The sequence below is a fragment of the Papaver somniferum genome, chromosome 2, assembly GCF_003573695.1.
Source record: "Papaver somniferum cultivar HN1 chromosome 2, ASM357369v1, whole genome shotgun sequence".
In the NCBI taxonomy this organism is placed as follows: domain Eukaryota; kingdom Viridiplantae; phylum Streptophyta; class Magnoliopsida; order Ranunculales; family Papaveraceae; genus Papaver; species Papaver somniferum.
In genome coordinates this window covers 97,788,403-97,801,854 of record NC_039359.1, presented here as the reverse complement: position 1 = coordinate 97,801,854, position 13,452 = coordinate 97,788,403, and the positions used below count along the sequence as shown (strand labels likewise).

At 36.9% G+C, this 13,452-nt stretch overlaps 2 pseudogenes; both read right to left on the bottom strand.

Moving 5' to 3' along the window:
- Window positions 1–92: 92 nt before the first annotated feature.
- Window positions 93–1,754, bottom strand: LOC113348509 (annotated as a pseudogene).
- An 82-nt stretch (window positions 1,755–1,836) lies between these two features.
- Window positions 1,837–7,044, bottom strand: LOC113348508 (annotated as a pseudogene).
- Between the last annotated feature and the right edge of the window lie 6,408 nt (window positions 7,045–13,452).

Genomic DNA, 13,452 nt, shown 5'->3' with positions numbered 1-13,452 from the left:
GAAAAATGCAGTGATACCCAGGTTCAAAATGGCAGAGACTAAAACAGGTAGAAGGATGGAGAAGTGATATATAGAGATACTACTGACTTAATGGAGCACTGATGAAGATATATCAGTTGGTCAAATTTGTATACTTCATATCCAAGAGGTGCAATTTTGTTGTTGAGTTGTGAATTTTGCAAGTGGTTTCTGTGAAAATCCGCATTGTATAATGATGGTGTTTCCTTGTCTTGGACACTCCAATTCTGAAAGTATTGAGAGCTGTTGCAATCTCAGTTCCTGTCTTTTGTACACCAACACCACCAAGAAACAGCTTTGCACCAAGATTTGGTTCTCTCATTTTATGTTGCAAAGCTTCCTGGCACTCATTGCTCAACAAATTCATTGCGCCGCTGAGAATAGCAAATACCGTATTCATACTTGAAGTTTTGATAGCCCTTGTACAACTACTCTTCAAAACATAGAACACATCATCAACCATAGAAGTAATGAGGCTATCAGGCACGTGCTCGTCAATCTTTATCGCCTTCCTCACATTTTCCACCATAAAGAATTCCTCCAGAATCACATAGAACCCAGTAATTTCTTGAACAACTTTACTAAAACTTCCATTTCTAAATGCTTTTGTCGCCCGTGGACACAATTCAGGATCAACGGATCTCAATTCCCGAATTTTTGACACCATGAACCCTGTGTACTGCTCGCCCAATTCTATCAATGCCAAGATCTCTTCCAAATACATCTCAACTTCTCTCGGATCCGGGCCTTCCACAGTTCCAACTGAGAGTATATATTCTTACTATACGAAATGATTTTTGATTCTACTCTACTCAATTTCCTAAATTCCATGTATTTTCGTAAAACAAGAGACCCCCAAGAATCACACTAATTGCGTAAACAATTCCATCTTCGCCAAAAAGATTTCTCAAAATCCCATCATTTTCTTCAACAGTGAAAACAATGTCTCCAAACAAGCTAGTTAAGCATTCAACAAAATCTTTTCCATGACTTTGATCAATCCGCTCCACTAAATTTTCATATGCTAACCTAGAGCTTACTGAAGTAACTTTCTTCAAGTAATTAACATAAACTTGTAATCCTTCTTCTTCAAGACCTAACAACGGAAACAGCATAAAAAATGTCTTAATCGTCGGATGATCTCGTTAATCAACTGCATTAGATAATTTCTTTCTAACAATTCATTCAAGTTTTTTCTTAGAATCAAGAAGCTGCTGTCTTTGATCATCCGAATCACTAAATTTCTCATCGATTTTCAAAAACGTCTGAACAAATTTAGCAGCAGATTCATAATCTTCAGTTTCTAATGCCTTTTTAGCACCTTCAATACAATTACCTCTCTCAACAATTGCATCAATTCGCGATAATGTCGAATACACCCTAGATTGAGCTAAATCTAGTTCTCGTACCTTACCAATAACTTGATCAGCTAAATCACATGTTGATCGAACATTCAATAACATAGAATCCGCTTCAGATTTAACGAATTCTAACACCTCGGCGTTTTTTTGTAAATTGTTTAGTTTTTTTTCAAGATCTGTTCTTTGAGAAAGATGATTTTTAAGTTCTAGATCTAAATTACTTTGATAAGCAATAGATTCATGAAGAAGTCGAGTCATTGAACCTACATCTGTTAGTTTACGTAGTTGTTCTAGGGCTTCTGAACTTCCGAAATCTAGTGATGAAACTCCGTTTTCTTCATCTTCTCCTGCAATTCCACTAGGAGTCTTTGCCATCTTCTTGTTACCTTCGAGATGTGGGCCCCATATACTAACCACCGTAACAAAAAAAAAAAAAAAAAAAAAAAAAAACTTCATATGGTAGAAAAACATTCTTGTATTCCAAAAAGAAAAATCATTCACTTTGTAGTATTAGTTCATATCGGGGGAGACGACTGAAGAAAGTAATGTTGATTGCTCAACAATATAGAAATTAGACGAGCTTATGCGGCACTAACAACATCACTTGGAGGGATGCTTAATGGTTCTTCAATGACAGCATTAACGGCACTAACCATTTCTTGTAAAGATGTAAACCCATCATTATTCCTGTAAAACAGATGAACTACTTTACTCATCTTCCAGAATAAATCTTTGCAAGGTCTTGGTACCACACTGTCCTTGGACTGTAAAACTAATCTCAGCAATTCTCTTCTGTTGATCTCGATCATACCACTAATCCTTTCCACAGCCTCTTCTTCAGAAACAACACCATTGCTAGGAATCATGAGCAGTGATACAGCATTCAGTTTCCCTTCCTTACTTTCTCTCTGTAGCAGACAGACACGACGAAGAAAAAAAAAATATTATAGACGGCCAGAATGAGAATGTTTCTACAACCGAATTTAAGGAGAACACCTCCAGAAAACATATATCATCGTATGGAAATTTAGACTGCTAGCACAGCATTTGAAGGGGTTAGAATCTATAGGAACAAGTGTTGAGACACAAATCAGCATTTTAATCATATGTGAGCCACGCAAAATGGGGTTGTCGATGGGGATGATGCAAGAGGGTAGGACAGACTGACTCTAACACATTTAGTTTATAAAGATTACTGGAAAATACAATAGGGAAGTAACAGATACCTTGAACCCTTGGATGTCATTTAGGAGGCGCCCACATGTGCTCATAACCTTAAAAAGATTATGGTACTCCGTATCTCGAACAACCTCCTCCGGGATATCAGGTCCAACAAGATAAAGTGCTGGGAGAACAATAGGTCCTAAGGCGAAAGATACATATGCATATGCCATATATTCCTCCGGTGTTGGTACCACTTTGTTATGGGTCCATTCTGCTTCTTTCATCATGGAGTTTAGCAATTTCAACCACTGCCAAAGAAATAACATTTAGGCCGCGTAACCATAACTTGTAAGTATATAAAGAGACGGAGTAAACATAGGGCTCTAGATCTCACTATCTCAATTATGTGGCTTGTGACGTGATGCCCTATCCGTGAGAATGCCTTCTCTCCTATCTCATTTGTTGTATTTTTAATTGCGGAGAATATGATCTCCACATGTACAGAGCAAAAATCAGTAGTTGAAACTCCATCCCACCTGTAACCATGGCATTAATATAACATCTCAAACTCTTAAAGTTTACTAAAGTATCCAGCTCTGTTGACACAAGTAAAGTGCATCATGAAAACTTCACCAAATACATGGTGGAGACTTACCGTCTCAAGTCCCCATCATCAAAATGGAATAGGTTTCATTGATCACGTTACTAGTGAATCAACAAAGTGAAAACTCTAGTAAAATGAGCACCAATTAAAACTGAACTTGGTAGGACAGACGTAAAAATAGTAAGGAGAAATTAAGCTTTACTTCTCAACCAATTCTATTAGATTTACTAGTTCTTCTCCGGAACCTCCAATGTGAAAGAAGTCGTCAACCACAGTAGTTAGGACACCATTTTTGGCCCATGACATGCGAGCATCAGATAATTCAGGGAAGTAAAGAGTCGCAGCAGCAGCAGAGAAATAACAGTATGTCAGCTTCTGTCTTGCAAATTTCAGCTTATCTAATCTGTTTTCTATAACCCACCTGCTCACATCAGAAGAGCACCAAAGTTACTTTCGATAAGCATTACCTGCCGTCCTCTTTTTTGTCCTTGAAAGAAAAAGGGTAGTTAAGCTTTTGAGTCAAATATTTAATTTAAAATAATCTCTGCACATAAAATAGGCACCTTTCTAGTTGTTGCAGCTCTTTCTGGTGTATTGATTGGCACAGATTAAAGTCTTCAACAGCCAAATCAAGGAGATCTTTGTTTTCAATGTTCGAGGACCTGCCAATAGTTATAAAGATACCGATAAAATATGTCTGATAGTAGCCTACCGATTTATTTGACAAATTCTAAGAAGATTTATATTCTCCAACAGTTCAGCAAGTATACCTATATGAACTTTTGAGAATCCTCAAGTTATCTATGTTGTAGTGCTCCAAAGTTCTCTTGTTTTCAAGGCGTTCTAAATTGGCATAGAAGGGAAATTTAAGGGCATAATCCACCTGAAATATACAAAATATGGTAGGTAGGTAGGTAGGTAGGTGCAACTTTTGATAACAATGTCAATATCAATTTTATAGAACATTGCAGTTACTATAGCAACCAGCTGCACGGTTACAATATTCTAAAAGACATATATTCATTATTAACATAACAACCATACTCACCAACTAAACTTTTTTTAAATGTAGAAATTGACAAGAAAATTGCAAGAAAATGTCACATGGAGAAAAGGTTATCCTGAAGCACAAGAAACACATACTCACAAGGGTATCAGAATTCGACAAGGCCCACACTTACCTCTTGGATAATACGTCCATCAAACACATCGGTGGCTGTCAAACATTTGGATAAACATTGTTTTAGGAAATTACTGGACCACAAATGTTGTCTCTCCAAAATTTGTTCATCAGGAGATATCAAGATATGTGAAGCTCGATAAAACTCTAATGTACTGCACAGATCTTTTAGACATCCTCCTGGAGTTTCAAAGAAATTTTCTCCAGCAAACACGGCTAGAGCATCTACACCAGAATTATGATATATTAGTCGCAATAAATAGAAGATTCCTAACTTATAATTTCTCTTGGATTGAGTACCTGCAGGGATGTCGTATCCATGCATTCGTAAGATCCGAAATGCTAATGCACACGTGGCCATGTCTGAGAATATCTCCTCCTCCATATGCAACCAACATCTGTCATTGGCCAATCTCGCACTTATCAAAGCTTCAACTAACTTAAGTTACTAAACCAACATAAAAATGTTAAACCTGAACGTACATGTATATTCTATCCAAAAGAATTCTTATTTCATTCTTAAAGTGTCGATCTATACCCAATCTCTCAAGATTATCAACCATGGAGAGAGAAACATATATGTCTAGAGGATAAGCTGTTGGAACTGTAAAAGGCGACATAAGTGATTAATTTGTATTTGTATGATAGCATAAAAACCTAGGAACTCTAACGAAAAGGAGAAAGAATCACCTGTGTTACCAAACCTTTCTAAGAGTGAATGCAAGTAATTGAGGCAGTTACTATCTTGAAGATGAACAAAAGCAGCTGCCGTAGCAGATGGTGAGTTAAACAGTGATCCATTCTTCCTCTGATACTTCATAATGTCTTTCCAATCATGATATTTTCCCAACCTTCTGCAATATATGCTAGATATAACTTACTTCCCTCGGAGTTGATCTCGGAAATTCTGGAGGAATACATTTGCAGTGACAAGAACAGTTAGTGAAAACGGACAACTCGGAAAACAAACAATCAAGATCCTCAAGATATTTTTAATTTTTCTTTTTCACGCTGACAGTTGACTCATCAAAAGTGAATCTCGGAGTCATTGATAGAGAGCCTCCATATTTAACTGGAAATTGTGATTAATAGCGAAACATCCTCTCTGCGAGGCATCTAGCCTTGAGAAAACACAGCATCTTTAGAAGTCCATCTAAAGGTATAATATATATGATAAGCTGGGCCTAATTTCATGCTTATTAGAGCACATAGTTTCTAACTTCAAATCATATTTTCTTGTGGAAAATAAAAGGTTTTGAGGCTAAACCTTTTGAACTCCAAGTCTCTGTGCTGGAGCAAAACATCAATAGCCGGTGTACTCATGGGAAGATTTAAGCCTAAAAACTTAGCATATTCAACCATACCAGGAAATATGATATCAAATCCAATCGGAGCATGCTGATTCTTATCACTGATTAGAGAGAATTTTGATCCAATAAACTGAAGGCCTGCAAATATTGAGACCATTTAAAGGAAAAGAAACAGGAAGGACGATGAATGAAAGCATGATGAGGGAAGTATCGCATACCTTTGTTTACATGCTCTTCGCCAATGTCCCATTTCTTCAGAGCAAGGACGCACGCTAATGTGGACGACAGAGCATCTTTAATCAGTAAGGGATGGTCGTGAGCAACATGCCATGAACCATCCGGAAGCTGATTCTCCAATATCCAGCTTACACACTTGGGGAAACAGGGAGATGACGGTGAATCTGGTGAAGGGACCATTGCCACCCAAGCAGTGTCATACGAGGAAACCGAGAGTTCAACCTTGGTGAACATTTCCCTGATTCTTTCCTTTGGTTCCGAGGGGCACTACAGTGCAAACAAGACAATTCTTGGTTCACGCGTACAATCTGTGGTATTGATAACACTAAAAAAGTATAGAAAATAGTAAATACTGGACGACAGTACCATAACATAATGACTAGCTCCTTTTGATGCGCTAATCCGAGAGTCCACAAGAACAGCTTCATAAAATTGCAGCATTAATCAAAATGACAATCATGTGCTAGTATGCTTATTGTTCAGGATGAAGCTAACATGTTTCCTAAAACAAAAAAGATTACCTGCTCAATGTGTTTCTTTGATACATTCTTATGTTTCAAATAATGGGTTTTCCAAGTTTATCTTTGTGTCGTGCAAGTAACATTCTTTACAATTTTATTTGGACCAATTAAAAACTAATGTTACAAACTCATAATTAGACCAAAGAAATGTACTTTAGTCCTAACCCAATCGAAATAAACTCTACCTGGCCAAAACAAGAGCGGTAAATGATATTCAGTATGCAAGTCATTTGTCTATTTCATTTCCTAAGTAATCAATCAGTCAAATAAAAACAAACCCCGAAAAATCAAGTAACAATATGTTGAACAAGAAACAAAAAAGCAAAACCCTCTACTTAAATATCAAGGAAGAACAAAACCCACAAGTCAAATTTGAAGAAGAAAGGGAGAGAAAGATGAAACCTTGTAGAGGAGATGAAGTAGTAATCCATGGTGATCTTTTGGGTTCTTTGAAGAGAAGAGTGTGATTAGGAATGGGATGAGAGAGAAACATCTCATACGGTGGAAAACTATCTGCGAGGGGGACAAGCGTTTGCCAGACTTACGGAGAATAGAGTTGTGAAGAAGACTAAAGGAGTGAGGATCTTTGGAAATTGTATTTTATTTTACTCTAAGAAGAAGAAGATAAACATCCGAAGACAAAACAAAAATCCAAGATGATCCTGTTTAATGGGTAAGTGGGTGTCAACAGAATCATAAAGAACTTTGCAACACCCGCCCAAAAGCAGCACCGACCGAGGAGGACCCAAGAGGAGGTAGGGAGTGGGGCGGGAGTGGTCCCCACCCTTCCTCTCACACGGTATTCAGTTTAGGGATGCACAAGAACCGAGCCGAAAAATCGGACCGTGCCGGAATCGTACCTGTTTTTGTACCGAAACGAAAAAGGAAATACAGATACTGGTTCTAAAATTGAAAACCGAGCCTAGAAAAGTACAGATACACGGCCCTATTCAAGTCCCGTACCATCCCGTCTCTACTGTACCGAGCAATAATAATCATTAGATTAAGGAATTAATATGCTATACAGTGTTATCATTCTCGTTGAGACTAATCCTGAATAAACTCACGGAGTTTAACATACTTTTCACATTAGCTGTTGCCGAACTCTCATCACAAATAATTAAACAGAGTAATGACACTTTGTCAAGCTTTCATCTTAATTGCGCCTCACCACTCACGGAAGCAAACATGACAATCTGTCAATTGCCTGCCATCAGATTTATCACCTAACTATTTTCATACAGAAACTTAGACGCACGCCCAAAAAAAAAATATTCTCATTGTCAGACCCACAATTAATTTTTAGTTCGGTAACACCTATAATTATAAGAAATTATTAAAAATGTTTGCATGACGGATTATGCATCCGCATGACGGGTTATGCATCAGGAGTATAATTGGCAACGCAACTTTGATATAACATATTTAAAAATCCGCCCCTTGGGATTTTACAAATGTTATATCGTAGGAAATTTTTTTAAGAGAGCTCCGCAACGAGTACAAACACGAATATCAAAAAAAAATTCACGAAAAAATCGGAGGTGATCATTATTTTAGGCAAAATTTTCGAAAACTTGATACATAAAAGATGCATAACACATTCTGCAGACGCATAACGAATTACACAACCATTTTCTCCACTGCATAACACATTATGCATTTGGATAACAAAGTTATGCATGTATAACAAGTTATTTAACCATTGTTTTGGTTGATTTTAGTGTGTATATAAAAAAATTGATGCATAATGCAGTATGCATCCATATTTACGGATGCATATGAGTTTATGCATCTATTTTCTCGATGCATAAAAGATTGTGCAACAATTTTTTCGATGCATAATGCATTATGCAATCATATTTTCGGATATGCATCCAATTTCTCGACTGCATAACATGTTATGCAGATATTATTATAGGTGCATAACGTGTTATGCAACCTTTTTTTTGTTGGTTTCAATACTAACAAAAAGTAGCTGCATAACGTGTTATGTAACCATTCTCTGTACTGCATAACAAGTTATGGCAAAAAAAGAAAGGCCGCATAACTTGCCATCCACCTACAATAGTAGCCGCATAATGTATAATGCAACCATTTTCGGGACCGAAGCCAACACATGACTTCATTATCCACTGATGAATCCTAAACATATACCTAAATAAAGAAAAAAAAGCAAATGCAGTAGTAAGCCATAGAGGCACATTGCAGCAGGCATATGGACCTTATTACATCAGCAGACAAAATGTGGCTATTCCAAAAAACTTAAATGTAATCGCGCTCGCATAAGATGAGCAAGCCTGTGCTTTGGTGTCGTATATAAAAGTCCGTCATTCATACTACTTTTGTGTGTCTAATCTCATAACAATCTAGTAAAATATATCAGGTTCTAGAGCCTGCCCAGCTTCTTTTATCGAACAACCAACGGCCAAAGACAAGCAACAAATACATAAACTGATCAAAATTTAGCTCCATTGTTGAATTCAACTCCACAGCAACAACATAATTCCCTTGTCTTCCATCACCGAGCATCAATGGCACTAAACAACCAATTCTCAGTTTCAAAACAGCTCCATCCCTCTCTGTAATCGACATCCACACCACTGTTATATCAGCTCTATTAACTGTCTTCAGAAAGGCATTTATCGTCCCCTAGCCGAGACCTTCCAAGCAACAGCCATACACAGCTCAAAGAAATCTCGACTGAAATCTCGAGCCACTGTACCTCTTTTTCGTAGACTCTGCGTGAACACCAGCACACACAACCATCTGTTCATCAATCATCATCATTTTCTACTTCTCCTTACTAACAACAACACCATCTCACAGCAGCAGAATCATCTACTTGTTCGCACAATTCATCTCAAACAAAACCCATCTCCTATAATTTCAACAACGACCAAAATTCTGTCCGAATCTCACAGGACCTACACTCGTATCAATTGTCGCTCAAACAAGATCCTTATTCACCTTTGGAAGAGTATACGATCAATTCCTTTGTTGCTGCTTCTTAAAACTTTCTCTAATCATAATTGATATCTAAAGCCTAAAATCTAAAATTCCAATTCAAAACTAAAACCTAAAATTAAAAAATGGAAACGGACTGAACTGAATTGAACGAATAAGAGGAAAATTGATACGAATCAAGAGTTGAAATTCATGGAACTTAGAGAGAATCTCAATTTGAAACAAAATCAACAACTTCTTCATCTATTCTCGCCTCTCCCGTATCTTTTTCTAATTAAAAAAGATGAGTTTGCTAATAATTTTTTCTAAACAAATGGGTGCTCCAGTGAGTTTTTGGGACTGTGGGTTTGATAGTGGAAAAAAATTTGAAAAGTGGATGTGAGTTTTTGGGACTGTGGGTTTGATAGTGGAAAAAAATTTGAAAAGTGGATGTGAGTGTAGTTTTCACATTTTCATATGCAGTTGCGCTATTTTCCTTGAGGATGGCTAAGCCCATGTGAGAAATCATACAGTTAGAACTTATGCTGCTGTTTCAAAGTATGGGAAGCTTCAATTACCTAAAAAGTAAGTCCTTTTTTTATTTTTATGGTGTGGGTTTTTGAGATGGATAAAATTGGTATTGATTGGTTGCAGTAATTGGGACAAATCGGTGTAGGTGTTTAAACCTGTGCTTGAATCTTTGAAATTGAAATTTCTCGTTAGACATTTTTGCCTAGAACTACTTATATGGTACACATTTGGATTGTGAGTGTTTAATCTGTGTATATTGTTATGATCTGATATTGTTTGTTGCTAATCCGGAGTGAAATGTGTGTAAAGTACCGACTGGTATCGAAATCGTACTTGGTACCGTACTTGTTCCGAATGGTATCGGAATCGAAAACAGAGGTACAGGTACCGGTCCAAAATCTAAGAACCGAGACTAGGGAGGTACAGGTACTCGGTCTCGACAAGAACCAAGCCGAACCGTACCGTCTGCCTCCTTAGTTCGGTTGAAACTGCTCGGTGTATCCATCATTTTCGAATTATGAATGAATCTTTTTACACAAATTAGCACCTGTGTGTGTCCCCATTCACTTAGGCATTCGAAATTGGGCACGGAATCTTCGGAACGCAAATGTTCAAGTATCATTGGGTTTTGTTAAAGTTAAATTTGGTTAGATAAGTCGATGATAGGAGGAAAAGAATATTTTTTTTGAGCAAAGGGAAATACATTGATAGAAAGGGAGTATTACAGAAACGACAGTGACCATAACATTCTCAAAAACTCTCAACAGAGACGAACAACTGAAACAAAACAAGAAGACTGACAAAAACTAAACTGACTCTGGAGCAACATAGTTGTCTTCTCTACTGAGAGTAGGGATGGCCATGGGGCGGGTATGTCAATCCCAATCACTGTCACATTCGTAAAAAAGAATACTCATACTTGTCCCGTTATCCACATGAATTGGGACGGGACAGGTATGGGGAATACTCATATGGGACGGATTTTCCATGGGTTACCCGTAACACTGAGTTAATACATAAATTTGTTTATAATTAATCATAACTTAAATATGATTCAAACAAAAATAATAACGTAAGAATAATGCATTCTAAAATTTTAATTCAGAAATTCATCTTAAAGTGAACAAAATAATCTTTAACTGGCTTGTTAGTTTTTCTACTTTTTCCTTTCTCATTCTACCTTCGTCCACGTTAATCATTTTATTATCTACTTCATTTTCTTTATTTTAACTAAGATCACAACAAGGGAGTGAAAATGACGAACATACAAGAATGATCGAGAATATAATAAATGAAAGAAAGCTCGACCAAGTGGTGGAAGTATAAAAATTTGATACAAATTCTTGCACAAAAGTTTAAACCCCTATGATATGAAAGCTACGGGATGGGTATGGGGCCTTAAATTCCGTACCCGTCCCATCCCTATAACTTAGATTTCGGGTATTACTGATACATGTGTATCTTCATCTCTCCGGGAACTAGTGATCCTCAAGAAGGATTGAGGATATAATTGTAATTTAAGGAAGGAATACTGATTTTTAGGAAGTATTCTTAGATAAGGAAATATTCCTAGACAAGGAAATATACGTAGAAAAGGAATATTTCCTAGACAAGGTAATATTTATAAATAATGAAATATATACTTAGAAAAGGAATTATTCCTAGACAAGGTAATATTCCTAGATAAGGAAATATACCTAGAAAAAGAATTATTCCTAGAAGGTTTGGGAAACCGTTAAAGCTATAAATAGAGATGTTTAGCTCATAGCTAAGATATCTAGGGTGTGGTTTGTGATACAGACACACTTAGATCTATAGAGTGTGGTTTTACCCCTAGAAAAGGAGGTTTAACACGCACGCCTAGAGAGAAGTTTCTGAGGAAATTGATTATTGCAAAAGCAAGCTTAGCAAACAGTTTAAGGTTGATCCACTGTTTAGAGAGATTGTGAGCGTAACAAAGAGAGAATTGTAATCGTTTTCTTGTTCATAATCTAAGAGAAGATATTTTCTTCGAATTACTACTTGTGTTCTTCTGTTTTTCTAAGTTTCTCGTCTATTATTATTCTGAATTCCGCCTTTATAGTAATAGTCGCCAAGGTATAGAGATCAATATGTATCAAGTTGGTATCAGAGCAAGGTTCGTTCCTTTTAGGGAAGATTCCCGTGATTTATGGTATTCACTGGATCTTTCTACAAACAACTTGGTGAGTTACTCGAAAAGAAAGAAGACGTTATAGGAACAAGGGGATCAAGGATGACGAAGTCAGATGATGATCCTAAGCAAAGCAAAGAAAATCACAAACTATGGAAGAAAAGGTGGATGCTCTACAAACAAACATGGAGTCTCATACACCCAAGTCGAAGGCGAAGAAAAAGACTACGTCTTCATCTGGTGTTTTTGAAGAAAAGAACGAGAAAGAAGAAGAACCACTCGAAGAAGATTGCATTATGGAGCGAATAGTGACTAAGACAAGACGAGGAGATATGGACGCTTTTCAAATTAGACGTCAAGGTCAAGTTTCCAGCAAAGATAGATGGTTCAGCAGGGTGAAAGGATCCCTCGAGTTCCATATCCTCCAAATCTAACTTTTACGGGAGTTCAATTTCTTGAGTGGGGGCGCATGATACATGTGTATCTTCATCTCTCCGGGAACTAGTGATCCTCAAGAAGGATTGAGGATATAATTATAATTTAAGGAAGGAATACTGATTTTTTAGGTAGTATTCTTAGATAAGGAAATATTCCTAGACAAAGAAATATACCTAGAAAAGGAATATTTCATAGACAAGGTAATATTTCTAAATAATGAAATATATACTTAGAAAAGGAATTATTCCTAGACTAGGAATATTCCTCGACAAGGTAATATTCCTAGATAAGGAAATATACCTAGAAAAAGAATTATTCCTATAAGGTTTGGAAAACCGTTAAAGCTATAAATAGAGATGTTTAGCTCATAGCTAAGACATCTAGGGTGTGGTTTGTGATACAGACACACTTAAATCTAGAGAGTGTGGTTTTACCCCTAGAAAATGAGGTTTAACACTCACACCTAGAGAGAAGTTTGTGAGGAAATTGATTATTGCAAAATCAAGCTTAGCAAACAGTTTAAGGTTGATACAATGTTTAGAGAGATTGTGAGCGTAACAAATAGAGAATTGTAATAGTTTTCTTGTTCATAATTTAGAGAAGATATATTTATTCGAATTACTACATTGTGTTCTGTTTTCTAGTTTTCGTCTATTATTATTCTGAATTCCGCCTCTATAATAATAGTCGCCAAGGTACAAAGATCAATACGTATCAATTACCCATACCCGACCCATCCCCATTTGTGCAGGTAAAACCCTAACCAAACGGTACGGGTACCCACGAGGATGCGTTTGGGTGGGGGAAATGGTCATCCCTAGATTTGAGGAGGGAACAAAAAAATTACAGGAGGGATTGACCGTTTGAAAAGGTGTTGAAATGTCCATAACATCCTTAAACTTAACCCTAATTTTTTTAAGCAATCACGTGAGGAAACTAATCTTCTCGCAATCTCGCCGCTCCTCTCACATTTCGGTTTCTTGTACACTATAG